This window comes from Panthera uncia (assembly GCF_023721935.1).
Source record: "Panthera uncia isolate 11264 chromosome B3 unlocalized genomic scaffold, Puncia_PCG_1.0 HiC_scaffold_1, whole genome shotgun sequence".
In the NCBI taxonomy this organism is placed as follows: domain Eukaryota; kingdom Metazoa; phylum Chordata; class Mammalia; order Carnivora; family Felidae; genus Panthera; species Panthera uncia.
The window spans coordinates 73656719-73673594 of record NW_026057582.1 but is presented as its reverse complement, the minus strand read 5'-3'; the positions used below and the strand labels follow the sequence as shown (position 1 = coordinate 73673594).

Here is a 16876-nt window from a genome sequence, read left to right as displayed (position 1 = left end):
CTGTGCTGACACTGTGGAGCCTGCTTGAGATTCTCTCTCTCTGCCCCATCCCCACTTGTTCTGTCTCTCACAAAAATAAACAAAAAATGATCTGACGGAGAGAGAGAGTGAGAGAGAGGGCGCACCCAAGAGTGGGGGAGGGGCAGAGAGAGACAGAAAAAGAGACAGAGGAGGGGGAGAGAATCTCAAGCAGGTTCCATGCTGTACAGAGCCTGATGTAAGGCTCATCCCATGAACCACGAGATCACGACATGAACCAAAATCAAGAGTCCGACCCTTAACCTACTGAATCACCCAGGTGCCCCAAAGCCTATCATATTCTTTTTTTTTAATATATGAAATTTATTGTCAAACTGGTTTCCATACAACACCCAGTGCTCATCCCAAAAGATACCCTCTTCAATACTCATCACCTACCCTCCTCTCCCTCCCATCCCCCATCAACCCTCAGTTTGTTCTCAGTTTTTAAGAGTCTCTTATGCTTTGGCTCTCTCCCACTGTAACCTCTTTTTTTTTCCTTCCCCTCCCCCATGGGTTTCTGTTAAGTTTCTCAGGATCCACAAAAGAGTGAAAACATATGGTATCTGTCTTTCTCTGTTATAAGCCTATCATATTAACTAGACTAGCTTCTACATAGCAAAACTCCCCTTCAACAAACATCTACTCATTCTGGGAATTTTTTTTAAAATCTTCTTATTCTTGAGAGAGAGAGAGAGACAGAGTGCAAGTGGGAGAGGAACAGAGAGAGGGAGACACAGAATCTGAGCTGTCAGCACAGAGCCCAATGGGAGCTTGAAGTCACAGTACAGTTCATGACCTGAGCTGAAGTTGGACGCTTAACCTAATGAGCCACCCTGGTGCCATTCTGGGGATGTTTCAACCCATTTCAAAAAAAGAGGTTCCCAAATCTACAAGTATCAAACAAGTATTAGGATTATGTAAAAGAATGCTTTTCACAGGAAAAGAAATAAGAGCGACATTTCATAGTTACTTCAGTAAAGTCAATAAACCTTGACCAAACACTAAAACATCAAGGACACATGCAATATATAAAATAACTAAAAAAAAAAAAAATACAGGAAGTACTTATTTCTAGTATCACTGAGAACCTATGTGCATAATAGTGACAAAATGGTTAAGGTGCACATGAACTCTTGATCAAGAGAACAGTATCTTTATACTTGAGATTAATGCTTTAAATATTAGGGATCTGTCTTAAATCAGCAATTTCCCTTAAGTGGTTCAGTAAGTAACACTCAAAAGAAAACAGTAGCATGGCAATCTATGTGTGTATGTGTATATATATATAATATACAGTAGTTTTGTATGTCTGAATATTCTCTTTAAACGTGGGGAAAAGGTAAAAATGTTCCTAAGTATTATAGTCACGGATCCACATTGATAGGCAAAATTATGTTTTTCAAACATTTCTCTTTTCAGCTATCATTTATCACCAACAAATATTTGATTACTAGCTTCAGTGGTATCCACTAATTACCTACCATTTATCAAATTACCCGTCTGAATTACTTGATTCTTAATCCTATTTATGAGTCATTATTTCAATTTTTACATTTTTTTTATATTGTATTACTGCAAATTCACATACCATGATCCCCAACTTTCCCCTCAAACACCAAAAAACCCTCTTGCCACAAAGCCCATCAAAATGTCTACATCACAAGTAAGCAATAATAAGGGAATGCAAGTGGTCTAGACCAGTACTTTTCTTTGATGTGCCCATCAGTTCTAGGATAGGGCATAAAATTCTGTATTTCTACGAAACTTCCAGGTTATGATGATGATGATGATGACAATGATGATGATGATGATGTTGCTGCTGGAGCACAGACCATATTCTGAATAGCAAATAGAAAGTGATACTTATTCACAAGATTTCATTTCTTTTTTATCTTGCAATTGAGTTCCAACAAATTATACTTTTCAGTTATAAAATTTATACTGTTTTATTTTACTTATTTTTTTTAGAGAGAAACAGAAAGAGCGTGTCGGGGCAGGGGGGAGGCAGAGAGAGAAAGGAAGGCTTCATGTTCAATGCGGAGCCCACACGGGGCTCAATCCCACAACTCTGGGATCATGACCTGAGCCAAAATCAAGAATTGGATGTTCAACTGACTGAGCCACCCAGGCGTGCCCAAAATATATTTTTTAAAGTCTACCATGGAGAGAGGTGTTTGGATAATCAGGATTTTTCAGTATTTACCAATACTGTGCCTTTTTTTTATGTTACACCCCAGCTGGATCTGGGGAACCACTCAGCTGTCAAATCAAATGTATTAGTTTTTATACAGTAATAGATATACATAATCACAGTCACTTAATGTAACAGACTGTAAATAATCAAGTCAATCGAAGTCAGGCTGTCACCAAATGAGTTTGTCAAACTGATGATAAAATTTGTCATAAAATTTTAATTTTTTATAAGGAAATAATTTTTAATAAGGAAATGAATTAAAGTTACAACATTCTCCATCACTCAGACCTAAGCAGCTAGAACATGGGATTATACCTAAATTTGAGAACTGACAATAAGATGACCGACCATCTTCTGTTACTCTGAACTCAATTTTATCACCTATGAGAAAAACCATGCCAAGATTCACTCAAATTAACAAAAAACTTTTCTCTAATAAAAGAGCTTCTCTAAGTCCAGAAAGACCAAGCAAAAAAGTAAATCCTTGATTTACTTCAAAATAATGTGAAGCAGAGGGAGTAGATGCAGGTATAGGTGAAACAAGATTACACAAGGACTGTTAAAACTGGAACAAGTTCATGGAAACTGATTATATCCCTCTTTGTGTAAGTTCAAGAATTTTTCACAAAATTGAAACAGCATCAAATATCCACATACATGTATATAAAAATATAAAGCACTTATAAAATTTTAGTTTTAGGACTGTTCAATTGTGTATAAAAGGGAAAAATGGCAAGAACCTAAGTGCCCCAAATAATAGTTTTAAGTAAAATATTGTTTAAGTATGCAATGTATGCAGCTATTAAAATTCTTAGATTATCTAATTTTATGTTAATATTATATTCACATTAAGACATTTTTTCTACTTGAATGTTATGTGCTGTATGACATGACTTTCTGAAAAGCCTATGTATGCATACTCCTGGAGAGTAACTTTTTAAGAAAATGACAAAGTTCTTCCAAATTTTGTCTACAGCCCCATTCCAGGAAACACACAACCCATGTCCTCAAATTACAATTCAACTCATTCCACCACAGCCAAACCTATTTCTTTAGTTTTTTTCTAATGTTATTTACTTTTGAGAGAGACAGAATGCAAGTGGGGGAGGGGTACAGAGAGGGGGAGACAGATTCTGAATGAAGCAGGCTCCAGGCTCTGAGCTGTCAGCGCAGAGACCAGTGCAGGGCTCAAATTCTTGAACCACAGGAGATAGTGACCTGAGCCCAAGTCCCCTAACTGGATGACCCACCCAGTTGCCTCCAGCCAAACCTATCTTAAAACTGCATTTCAACTTAACTACAAAACTGTTTACTAAACCCCTACCATAGGCCTTAGCTATTTAACTTCAGTCACAGAATCTGAAGAATTGAAGCATTTCTACAAAAGGAGTTAAGTTTTTAAATTAGAAACGAAATAGTGTTGCTCATTATAGTCCTCAGTCTAGGCACACAGCAAGCTTCCTTCCAACCCTAAATCCCTCCTTGCCCAGAGGTAATCAATGTTTTTTCACATGTAGCTTTCCAGATATTTCTCTCACACCTTTACGTAGAAGACAAAGTTCTTAATACGTGTGCTGTCAAAAAGTGCTCGAGTATTTAGTGGGGGGAAAGCCTGAAGGGCCAAGAGAGGGCAAACACCAGTGAGGAGATGACCTTTGAGCGAAGTGAGGAACCTAATCTTAGGAATGTCTCAGGGAAGAACATTCCAAGGAAAGGCTCTGAGACAGGACCATCTAGTGTGTTCAAGACTCAGTAAGGAGGCAACGTGGCTAGAGCATACTGTGTGTATACTATCAGTAAAGAGGAGCACAACACATCATGTACTTTGTTAAATCACAGTGAATTTTTAACACTGAAAATAGGGAGCTATTAGTTGAGTTTCAAGAAGAAACTCCTTCAGGCAATACATTTATCAAGCATTACATTTCAGTAGGACCAATGCAGCTACCACAACTGGTGGGAGGGGCAAAAAAAACCTAAACCTATTCCAATGGTGCACCAGACAATGACAGCTTGAAACTGGACCAAGGAACGGCAGTATGGGTCAATTCTTGTATTTTAAAGGAAGCAATGACAGTATATTTCACAAGGCCAAAGGTAAGGTATGAGAGAAAACAGATAAGGATGGCTAACCAACATCTGACCTAAACTGACATAAAAACTGGAGTTTCATTAACTGAAACAGTCAACACTGGTTTGAGAGAATTGCAAGAGCCCAGCTTTGGACTTTTAAGTTGATACACTTAAAGGGAGTAGTCAGCCAGGCAGTTAAACAGATTGGCAAGTCATTCAAAAGAGGCCGAGGCTGGTGATGGAACCATGGGAATAATTAGCTTATAAATGGTATAGAAAACCATCCGACTGAATGAAATGACCCAGAAACAGAACAAAAACCGGAAAGCTAAGTAAAAAAACGTTTCAAGGAGGAAAATGGCTCCACTGGTTAAATCATACCAACAGTGATGAGGACTTAAAAAGACTGCTGGATTTGGCAACACAACCCTCTAGGATGTGTATTTTTTTAAACCATAAATACAAATATTTATTTGACTAAAACTCACTTTTAAAGTATATTTACTTCCTCAAAAGAATACTGTCACATCCAAATATTTTATAAGATTATACCACAAAGCTACATCTAAGTAATTCATTACCTTGGACACTTCATTATGCCATTTAACATAAGTTAAAATATGTAACGATATTTAGCTGGAAACTCTTTAAAAATGGAGGTCCAACACAATTAGGTGAGGGTAACTTTAACCCAATAAAGATTTGTTTTCCATAAATACTTCAATATGTCAAGTAAAGGTCAACCTAGTATGATTAAGAGTTGAAATCTGTAGGCCTAACTGCCTGAGTTAAACCCATGTGTCACCATTTACTAAGTATGTCTAACTGGGCAAATTTTAAAAATTCTGTGCTTCAATATTCTCATCTCCAAAATGTGAATACTTATACAAAGATTACGATCATGATTTAAAAAGTTCACACAAGGGTGCCTGGGTGGCCCAGTTGGTTAGGCATCTCACTCTTGACTTTGGCTCAGGTCGTGACCCCAAGGTCGTGGGATCTAGCCCTGCTCTGTGCTGATCATGGAGCCTGCTTAAGTTTCTCTCTGCCCCCTCCCCCTCTAAAATAAATTAAGAAAAGTTACAAGAATTTTAACACTGATGAACACAAACATGGTAAAGTGTCCATATTATCGCTTCCAAAAGGAAAAAACTGTGTGTCTACTTCATTTTTCTTTTCAAATAGGGAAGCAATCCTATCATGTCTGAACCAAAGGGGTCGTCAGAGAAGTAACCAGTTAATTCCTACAATCTGATCAACCTGCCCTCTTCAAACTACTTACATCTGCTCAGTAATACATGCCCCCAAAAAACTCATTTGAAAAACCTGGGCAAGTAGGATTATGTGCTTTTTTTAAGAGATTAACCAGATAGTGACCATTCTGATTGGCTACTCTGGTAACTCTTCTAATTTATTGTCCTCTTTGAACTTTGTCCTCATTACTAACATTCCCCATACAATAGCCAGAAGGAAATTCCAAAGAAATAGGATCTCAGCATTCTCAAGTTCCTTCAAAAGACTCCTTTTCTTCCCAGAATAATCTAGATATTAAATGTGGCCCTACAAGGACCTATATACTATGCTTGGTACTTGCCTATCTTTCCAATTATTTCTTGCTCTGAAGCCAAGTTTTTTCTCCCAATCATCTGTGCTTTTAGGTAGGATAATCCACTTCCAGATCTTAATTTCAACACTAATTCCTTTAAGGTCTCTCACTGGCAGCACCCTCCCACCTCCATACTCTAAATTTGGTTCTCTTCCTATCAACTCACTCTGTTCTTTTCCTTCTAGATTATAAAATGCTCAATGATCTATAATAACAAAGAGGGCTAGGGAACAATGTTTTGTTCATCCCTATATGCCCCAGCCTAACAGTGATTTTCAGAATAAGCACTCAAATGTCTACCTCACAAAGCAGTATTTAAATTGCTTTCTCCTACTCTTAACTCTAATCTGCTCCTTTTGTTTACCCAACATCTATCAGCTCCTCTCTAATCCCAATTACACTGCTTTTGAGGAGGCCAGCTCATTATTTTTCTGTGTATTTGAGTATCTTATCACCTACTTCTAATCTCACCCTCCTCTAAGCCATTTCCACACTATTACATTTCTAAAATGAAAATCTGATCTCACTCCCCAGTTTAAAACCTCAATAGCTCACCAATGGTTTTGGATAAAATAAAAACTCCCTGGCATGGCATTAAAATTTTTATAATCTGGCATTATTAATTCTAAGGTTCACTTCAGTTCCTTCTCTTAGAAGCATTTCCTACCTGGGGCACATGGGTAGCTCAGATTGGTTGAGCACCTGACTTTGGCTCAGGTCATGATCTCATGGTTTGTGATTTCGAGCCCTACATCGGGCTCCCTGCCCCGATCAGGGAAGAGGCTGCTTCAGAATCTCTATCCCTCTCTGCCCCTCTCCTGCCTGCACACTCTAACATTAAAAAAAAAATTTTTTTTAAAGCAGCATTTCCTGACCTTTTAAGAGTCAATGAGGTACTCATTTTTGCATACTTTTTATAGAATCTATGTTTACCTCTTAATCACATGGTGACATCTCATTCACCCATTTCCCTCACAAGGTTATGAGTCCCTGAAGAACTACACCTTTTTGTATCTCCCAAACTGTAACACAAGATAAATTTGTAGCATGAACAGGAAAGAGCATATAGCGAACAGAAACCACACAATGACAATGACAGAGAGTTAACAGATAAAAATAGCTTTCCTACAATAAAGGCCATCAATAGTACTTGGACCTATTAAAATTTTCCATTCCTGTTCCGTATAACCTCAGTACAGTTCATAGAATTTCTCCCATTCTGGTTTACTTTGAGGATGTCTTCAGTGTTCACTTTAATCGGACTTTATTCTTTTAGTACAAGCAAGGGATGTATGTTAATGACCCTAGTACCACACAGCATTCAATAATGCGTTTAAAAATCATTTTACTTTTTAACCTCAGTTCAAAATCTACTAGAGCAACTCTAAAGTGAGTTATCAAAATATTCCACTGTTGTCAGTAAAATACTAGACGATGCTAAATTTCTTAAGTCTTTAGGTTCTCATTCCTTCCTAGTACTCTTGGGAACACACCAGATTCCCCAACATTTAGCTGGGTCCCAAGTCATCACTGAAAGAGGTCAGCCCCAGATCTTTCCTAATTTGGATACAGGTTAGATTTCACTTTCTGAGATTAAAAAGCCTAGCTATCCTTTTTTAAAAAAACTCCCAGTGAGACAGCATTTATTATTACAGGATGTTTCTTACAGCTTGATTCATGTTAAACTTTATTAAGAATAAACAGAATACAATCCACAACGCAATGAAGATTACTCCGAATGACACTAATTAGCAATAATCTAAGGAAGAAAAAAAACACGTAGTATGTCCACGTCTTGTTGCTAATAAAAACAAGCCATTTTCATTCTAAAGTATATATAACCTTCAGCTGCTCTTTCCAATTACCAAAATTTCTCAGTCAGCCCAATTACAAACTCATAATTCCATCATAGTTTACAAAAAACTGAGGTGGCATCCCTTGGGAAACATCTGAGATACACAAAAATCTCAACCTAAACATTTCCAGAAGCTACCACCTACACCGTATCAACTAGACTTAAAGGGGTGTATTTCCTAGTCTTTGCAATGAAACCAAGTGGACCTCACACCTCTTACCATCACCCAGGAAGGGTGTGCATCTGTTCCGAAGGCCCCCCTGGCTCCAGGTCATCCTGGCTGCTGCTGTTCCAGGCTGGGCATCCATGTTGCTGCAGCTTGTGGTTTGTGAGGGGTAGTAGTGTACAGGAAAAGCAGGATGGGATTTCAAGGGAAACAGGAGGAAGATGGCTTTCTGGGAAAATGCCATCACCATTATAGGTGTTAAGTAGTACCACACACATTTTATTGCAGCACAGTTTAAAAATTTAACAAATGAAAGATTAAAAATAAAAAAACAAAAATAAAAAATTAAAAATACAGACGTCCAGAGATGCTCTAAAACAGTTAAGTTAAAGATCAGGAAAAATAAGGTCACAGACTTAACAGCCAGTAAAATTCTTTCGAGCGTGGGGAAGGGGATGAGGGCAAGGGTGGGGTTGGGAGAGAAAAGGTTTATGTGATCAATCCACTTAAAAATGCTAATGCCTTCACTTTCTCTCCCAAGATGTAAAACTCCAAAGTCAATCAGGAGGCCGGAGAAATTCTTATGAACATTCAGAAAAACTCGATTTTAATCCGGTTAAAAATCATCAGTGTCATCATCATCATCATCATCACCATCATAAGTATAATAATAATAAATAATAATAGTAACTAGTAACAACAATAAAAAGGAAATCAGCGGAAAGTCAGGAAAAATGTAAAAAAAAAATTGGAATAACTTACTGTAGCTGAAGATCAAAAAAATCTCACTGTAAAAAAACAAAAATAAAAATAGCCCAGATTAGAAAAACGGGAGGTGCAAAAATGTCAAGTCAGTAAAGTTCATTTCTTTTCTTTCTCCAAAAGCAGTTTCCACAAAAACCGCAAGGGTAAAGTTCTCAGTAGCAGACAAGCAAAGCCCTTTCCACATCATCAATCAATCTTAAAAATACACGAGGAAGTAGAGAGGTCAGTTTATGAGAGGCTAAAAGGCTCCTCCTCCTCTAACCCAACTGCTGCAGAAAAAATAGAAATAGAAATTTTAAAAATTACATCTTAAATCCAAGGCCCGTTTTTGGAAACAATTAAAAAAAAAACACCTGTAAATTTGCCGTAGTGCACACCAAGTTGCATCATTATGTTTAAAATGTCTTTATAAAATCAGTTTTGGAATGGGAATGTGTGTGTTCTGGAAGGGTGGGGAAGGGAGGTTAAAAATCAAAGCTGAGCTCCAGTGAGTAGGGATGGGGTTCGCCTTGCTGCCCTGTGAAAGGAGAAGGGACAGATTGAGTCAGAGTTCCTCAGAAATGTTGTGCCCTAAACCCCCAAGACAGAAACATCTGTCCACTGCATCTAAAACATTTTGGTAAAGCATAACATTACACTGGGATGGGAAAGCCTCTACAGAACCATCCCCTCCTCCAGTGACTGTCTTCACAATTCTTCAATTATCAGTAGGTGACTAAAATTTACTAAATATATGCCTATATTCCCAAAAGGGTCTAAAAAAACAAAAATCTACAACTGAATGTTCATCTTGAACATCAGCAGTTTGGGCAAGGAAATTATAGAAAAACCAGGCCAAAAGAGATGAAGAAGTGAGCATAAGTCAAATATCAAGATTATGAAGGGGGAATGGTCTACCACGAAGATACATACTAGAGATGATATCTGTTCTCAAAACTAGTAAGTGATCGAACTACAAGACCTGGTAGATTCTACAAAAAGGGGAAAGATGTTTTAAATAAGAAGCACATCATAAAAATAAATAAGGAGCTCATCATTCCACTCACTGACAATAGAAAAACCACAAATGAAGGACAAGATTATTAGAGCTACTGAATATTTAATGTCATAAAATAGGTGAAAAATAAATTATGGTCCTTGAGGAATTTGTTTCTGTGGTCCCACTGTTTATAAGCCAGTATACACGGCTAATTCCAAGATATGAAATCCAAGAATCTGATACATAACACCCACTGAAACATACATGACCAGATTGGCTGTTTCATCAGGTAAGATTTGAAATTAGATTGTAGGTCTTCTGAGCAAATAAGGAACTGGTTGCCCTCACATTTCAGTATTCGGCCAAATGTCAGTAAACTAAAACATCTTATGCTGAGCTTTTAAAGTGTTCCTTACATCAATTATGTGTCAATGACTACAGCAACAGAACAGGTACTAAACCTCTAAAATTTTAACTTTTTCAAAGCAGACTAGTTGAGGCATGACAAGGAAGTTACTTTTATACTTGGACTGATGTGTTAAATTGTACAAACTACAGGGGTGTGTGGCTGGCGCAGTCAGAGGAGCATGTGACTCTCGATCTCAGGCCTGTGGGTTGAAAACACCACATTGGGTGTAGAGATTAAAAATAAAATCTTTTAAAAAAAATTATACAAACTATGAAAACAGAAGTTAATATGAAAAGCATTCACAATTCTGAAAGTCTTCCAAAATGTTATGTTAAATAGATGAGCTATCAACACATAAAAAAATAAATAAATAACTTTAGTGCCTAATTATACCTAGAGAATACTTTGTCCAACCTCTGGGAGGTTTGGATCCCTTCTTCTAAAGGACTATTCTCAAAGTGAGGGTTGCGAACCAGCACCAAGTGGCACTTATTAGAAATGCAAATTCTCAGGGCCCACACCAGACTTAATTAGAAACTCTGGTGGTGGAGAGCCTTGAAAACTATTTCAACTGTTCTTCCCCCCGCTAATTCTAATGTCAGTTCACATTTAAGAACCACTATGAGAGCTTAACTGGTACCCCTTTAGGTATGAGCACTATAAAATAAATCTAAGATCATAACCTATCATAGTAATTGCACCAAGAGAATTAAAAAACTGTACAGTAATCCTTTTCCCCTTAACACACCCCAGCTTTCTATTATCTAAGAAAATACATGCAGTTATACTACATCTAACAACTAATAGTACTAGCAGTTCTCACCAATTCTCTAATATATCTAATATGTACAAAATCATCATCTTCCCTGATCCCTATGAGTATACTTATTAAGCATGAGTAATGCACTCCAGATAATTAACAAAACTCTTTCAAGACAAAAAAAAATGTTAGTAAGGTAGAAAACAATTACTAATATACAAAAACTGCTTTTAATAAAACTTTCTGTACACTTTTCAGCCTCCGTACAACAAATGACGAGTAGAAATCAGACATGAAAATAGGTAAGATGTCTAAGCTCTCTTGTTAAGTATAAAACTGAAAGCCATAAGGTTTAAATGATTTGCTAACGCAATAAAGAGGGTGGGGGAGATAAGGAATAAAGTCTAGTTCTCTTAACTATGTCACTCCCCAGTTAACACCTTAGACAATAACCACTTAATGTGATCTTTAATATTACAATAATGAACTATTTTGGATTTATACTTTTGTTCTTACAGCAGTCCCATTCAAAACAAAGTCGCATGCTATATGAAACCCAGTGAAGACCTCATTACAAATAACAAGGAATGTTTAAATTCTCTACAGAAGAAAACAGCAACCACCACCAAGCATTCCCCTGCTACGGGCATGGGAAACACCAGAAGGTCAGGAGACCTGCAACTTAGTCACCCTTCTTAAACCCTTCCTCTTTAGCCATATGAAAATGCTACTAAATCCTACGAATCTAAAAACACCTCTAAAATTGTTTCAGACATGAATTCTGGGGTCAAATCTTTCCAGCTGGATACTAAAGTAATTGCTTCTTTGGTACATGCTGATCCTAAGAAACCCCCTATTTCTAACACCTCGAGGCAAGAAAAGAGCCCTTCAATTAATTTCAATTCTTACCAATAACTGCTATTAAATATTAATTCTTCACATTTCTCTATTTGCCAACGACTTAACCAATCACTACCCTTATCTCATTTCTAACAGTTCTGCAGTGATAAACTTTAGTTTTAAGCCCATTTAATATACGTTTACATTTTTAATGGGCAATGCTTTTAATCCCTATTACAGTATCTACAGAGTGAGGGAATTAACAAATGCATCATTATTCCTGGTAAAAGTACTTTTACCTTCTGTTTCCTGAAGGATGAATTTACCCTGCAGTATTGGTTTAAATTTTGGTTAGTAAGTTTTTCTAACACATCATAAAAAATAAAATCAACTAAATCTTCCCCTTCCCAGAGTATTAAGAAAAAGTGGTTTCTTGGATAAGTGAATGTGATACCTAGAAACCTATGTAATTTTTATAAATTTCGTGAACATTTTTAGTAAATTTCAGGATCTAAAAAGTAGGCACTATAATAGTTTCTTAATAAAAAAGATTTAGATATTTCGGGAGAATTAATGCCAGAATATCCTGAAAATCAAATTTTAAGTTTATTTTAGAATGTTAAATTAATAACAGCTGCAATTCTCGTAACTAATATTTTCCCCAAGTGCAGTTTGGAAATTTCCAGTTACCGCTAGTGGTTGCTGTAATTAGTTTCTTGTAAAGATTCAAATATAGTACTTTTAATACCTACTATTCGAATAGCTAGGTAAAGCCACTTGACTAACCAACCTAGTGGTCAAATTCCTTAGTTCCGCCACTGATTTAGTATGACCCTAGTAACCGACACTCTAGAGCCTCAGTTTCTGTCTGAGAAAGATAGTAGTACCTACCTCAAGCAAAGTTCCACTAACTTATATATTTCAAGTGATTTGTAACCTGCAGATAAAAAGTAAGCCAGCTTTAATTATTACTGTTAATATGCAAACGATCACAATTTTTAAAAAATAGAATTGAAAGTAACTACTTCGAGGTCCGCCATTGCTCAGAGAGGTGTAAAAAAGTAATCGGCAAAACGTTAAATCTATTGTTATATTTACTACTCATACCCTGCGGCACGCTCCAGAATTTAAAGGCTTGCGGTACAAGATTTACTCGGTAACCCTTACCCATCCCCCGCCCAATTTTTAAATTTAACAGGAGGCATCGACATTACAGGAACTTCCACTGCAATAAGAAGCATCTCGATCTTCCCTTTCATATCTCTCCTGGAGTCCTCATGGTCGTAGAAAATGAAAGGAAGCAGCCGTTAACACAGAAAGAGCGAAAAAGAAAAAGGACATTTCCCCTGCCGATCGTGGCCCAGAGGACACCAGGTTAAATCTACGCAAGGGCTGAGGCCTATAAAACTCTGTCCTGCATAAAACCTAATGGCCCAACGCAAATTGAATAAATGGGGGCCTAGTTACTCTACCGAGGGTAGGGTTCCCTCTTCTCTCCCACACCCCTTCGCGCTCCGGGAGGAACCCAGCGCCTGCCCTGCTTCCGCCCCCTCCACTTACCAGGAGGGGGGAGGGAGAAGGGATTCGATTCTGAATCTCCTACTCCCGAGTTCTACGTGGAGAAGCCAACTGCTGCTCGAGGTCGACAACGCGGCCACAACCGCTCAGTCTTCGTCTCTTCACAAAATGGCCCCCGAGTCTCCTCTGCCGCCGAGGCGAAGGCCTAGCCCCCGCCCCGCTCCCGAGAATCCTGCTATTGGCTGCGACTTTTCTCGCTCCCGCTTCTAATTAGACAGTTCTACTGCTCTTCACAACGCTGCCCAATCACAACCAGTAGTGGGTTAGACTATTGGGGAGAATTTCCACATGCGTGGGAGAAACTAGTTTGCAAATGGCTACTTTTCCTGTCATTTATCACCTGAGAAGTGCTTATTGGTCACTGTACCTGACGAAGCGCTGGGTGGAAACTCGTCTTTGTATCGCGCACCGCTTCACATCCGGGTATCCGGGAGGTCTGATTGGCGGCCGCATTCTCCTATCTCTGCTCCTTAGATCTCCAAGTAGAAGGCCCGCCCAGATCTCGGAATTCCCGCGGCGTGGGGGCGGGGAAGGATTGAGGGATTTTTTTAGATAGCAGGCTGGAATGAACTGCCCTAGCCTCGGGTCAAGGAAAAAGGTGACGCACCTACTGAATCCTCCACCGAATGTGGGTAAAGAGAGGACTTTTCTTAGAGAGGAAAGGGAGCAATGAGGACCAGGCTGCCGAAAACAAACCAGCCCTGCAGTTTTTCCAACCCAAGTCCCTTCTCAGTTCTAGACCCGAATGTCAGCCCTTTCCTGGACAGCTCCACTTGTCAGCCTGTCAAGCCTTGCTTCAGACTACCCATATCTCAGCCAAACCAACTAACTTCCTTATTCCTTTCCACTACAAAAAGTAAAGAAGTCCAAAGTGCTGGCCTGGAATACTAGGCCCACCCTCTGGCCTCAAGTCATCCTGCTGATATCCTAGTGCCAACCAAATTGGCTTACCCCTCCATCTCCTCTCACCGTCCAAATCTGGTCCCTCAAGTCCCCTCATCCTGAAATGGCCTACCACCTACTCCCTGGGGTTACCGCCTGCCAGACCCTCTGGTTATATTATAGCAGCCATGAACGCAATCAAAATAGCTCCAGCTCTACTAAGAATGGGGGAGATTTCTTTACACAGTTAAGGAAAGGAGGATCAGAACACCTGATAATGTGATTTCATCTGTATCCATCTTAAGGGGTAAATGTATAAGTGAATGCAGTTTTATGCATTAGTTTTGAATTAATTCTGAATTGCAGAGAGATTCACAATGAAGCTAGCTGTTAACCTGTCAAATGACAAAACAATTTATTAACTAGCTTGATGTCTTTCCTTCAAGAGAAGACAATCCACGGAATGGGAGAATATGGTGCCTCACAAGCAATGTCTACCCGGGACGTTTGGGCAACGGCGACTTTTACGTAGCATTAGAAGAGGCAACTCAGAAACAGGATTGGGGTTGCATATCTGACCTTATTTAGAAAGGTCAAGGAAAAAGAAACAAGTTTAGAGGCCAGAGCTGGCTTGACGTTTGGGGATTGGCTAACAGGGTATATAGCGTTTCCGGTCAAGCAGAATTTATAGGGTACACCTGGAAGGAGGGACTCCATCTTGGATCTAGAAATTTATTTCAACATGCCCTTGGGGAGCAGACTTTATCTTTTTCAGTGGTATGCCTTGTTATACTGCTTGAATTTTTTGGCTATATGCTTTTAAGCAAATTTGGAAACAAAATCTAAGCATGTAAAAAAACATACTCAATTATTAATATAGTTCTCTTCCTGGTGGGAGAATTACAGGCACTTTTTGTTTTATTTGTTGGGTTGTTTGTTTTACTTGTTCTTTTCTGTATTTTCCAAATTGTCAACTTTAAACAAGTAACCAGAGGAAAACATCCTACAAGTGCTTGAAGCCTCAGCTCAAGCTGAGGTTGCATTTGAAACTCTCTCATAGTGCTGTGGTTAATTTTACAGTCTTGTCCCAGATGGTAAGTTGTTTTGTTTTGTTTTTCTTAATTTTTATTATTGAAGTATAATTGACAATGTATTCATTTCAGGTGCACAACCTAGAGATTTGACAGTGCCATACATTATGCTGTGCTCACCACCCACAATAAGTATAGTTACCAAACAATGTTTTTCCATTATGGTAGCCTGTATTCACTATGCTGTACTTTTCAAGTCTCTGGCTTATTTCTTTTATAACTGGAAGTTTGTATCTCTTAATCCCATTCACCTATTTCACCTATCCCACCTACTCCCTCCCCTCTGGCAATCACCAGTTCTCTGTATTTATCAGTCTCTTTCTATTTTTTATTTTTTAGATTCCACACATAAGTGCAATCATATGATATTTGCCTTCTCTGTCTGATGTATTTCCCTTAGCATAATACTCTGTAGGCCCAGCCATGTTGTCACAAATGACAAGATCTCATTCTTTTTAATGTCTTATAAATATTCCATTGTGTGTGTATATGCATACATATACCTTCATCCATTCATCTATTGAAGAACACTTAGGTTACTTCCATATCTTGGCCATTGTAAATAATGCTGCAATACACATAGGGGTGCATAGATCTTTTCCAATTAGTGTTTTTGTTTTCTCGGGATAAATACCCAGTAGTGAAATCACAAAAGTTTAATTTTTCAGAGAGAGAGAGAGAGAACACGCACACAAGTGGGAGAGGGGCAGAGAGATAAAATCCCAAGCAGGTTCTTTACTATCAGCACAAAGCAGAGTGCTACACAAGGCAAGGCTCGATCCCAGAATCCTTGAGATCTTGACCTGCCCTGACCAGGCACCCCAGGGGGTTTTCTTTTCTTCATATCCTCACCAACACTTACTTCTTGTCCTTTTGAAACTAGCCATTCTGACAAGTATGAAATGATCTCTTTGTGGTTTTGATTTGCATTTCTCTGATTAGTGTGTTGGACATCTTTTCATGTCCATTGGCCATCTGTATGTTTTCTTTGGAAAAATGTATATTTAGGTCCTCTGCCCAATTTTAATTGGATTTTTTTTTAGTGTTGAGCTAAGTTCTTTTTTTTTTTTTTTCTTAATTAAATAGACTCCATGGCCACCATGGGGCTTGAACTCAAGACCATGAGATCAAGAGTCACATGTTCTATTGACTGAGCCAGCCAGGTACCCCTATAAGTTCTTTCTATATTTCAGATGTTAACTCCTTATTGGATATATATTGCACAAATATCTCCTCCCATTCAATAGGTTACCTCTTTTGCTGATGGTTTCCTTTGCTGTGCAAAAGTTTTTTATTTTGGTGTATAAATAGTTTACTTTTGCTTTTGTTTCCCTTGTCTGAGGAAACATTATCCATAAATATGTTGCTAAGGCCAGTGTCCAAAAGATTACTGCTTGTATTTTCTTTTAGGAGGTTTATGGTTTCAGGTCTCATGTTTAGGTCTTTAATCCATTTTTATTTTATTTTTGTGTACGGTATAAGGAAATGGCCCAGTTTCATTCTTTGGCACACTGCTGTCCAGTTTTCCCAGTACCACTTATTAAAGAGATGGTCTTTTTCCCATTGTATATTCTTGCCTCCTTTGTCATAGACTAATCAACCATATACGCGTGGGATCATTGTGGAATTTTCTGTTCTGTTCCGTTGATCTGTGTGT

At 38.3% G+C, this 16876-nt stretch overlaps 1 protein-coding gene across 10 annotated transcripts in view; it reads right to left on the bottom strand.

Moving 5' to 3' along the window:
* HNRNPC (heterogeneous nuclear ribonucleoprotein C) overlaps nt 1-13387 on the bottom strand; it is a 55289-nt gene extending 41902 nt beyond the window's left edge. For 2 of the 10 annotated variants that reach the window (XM_049613158.1, XM_049613160.1), the window contains exons 1-3: nt 13229-13387; nt 12560-12605; nt 8678-8703 (exon numbers count right to left, since the gene is read on the bottom strand). The gene's annotated coding sequence lies outside the window, so the exon portion shown is untranslated. Of the gene's footprint in view, nt 1-7969; nt 8658-8677; nt 8704-9033; nt 9198-12559; nt 12606-13228 lie in introns of those variants that run through there. The other 8 variants (XM_049613150.1, XM_049613159.1, XM_049613153.1 and 5 more) reach the window with 7 other exon arrangements.
* Nucleotides 13388-16876: the final 3489 nt, after the last annotated feature.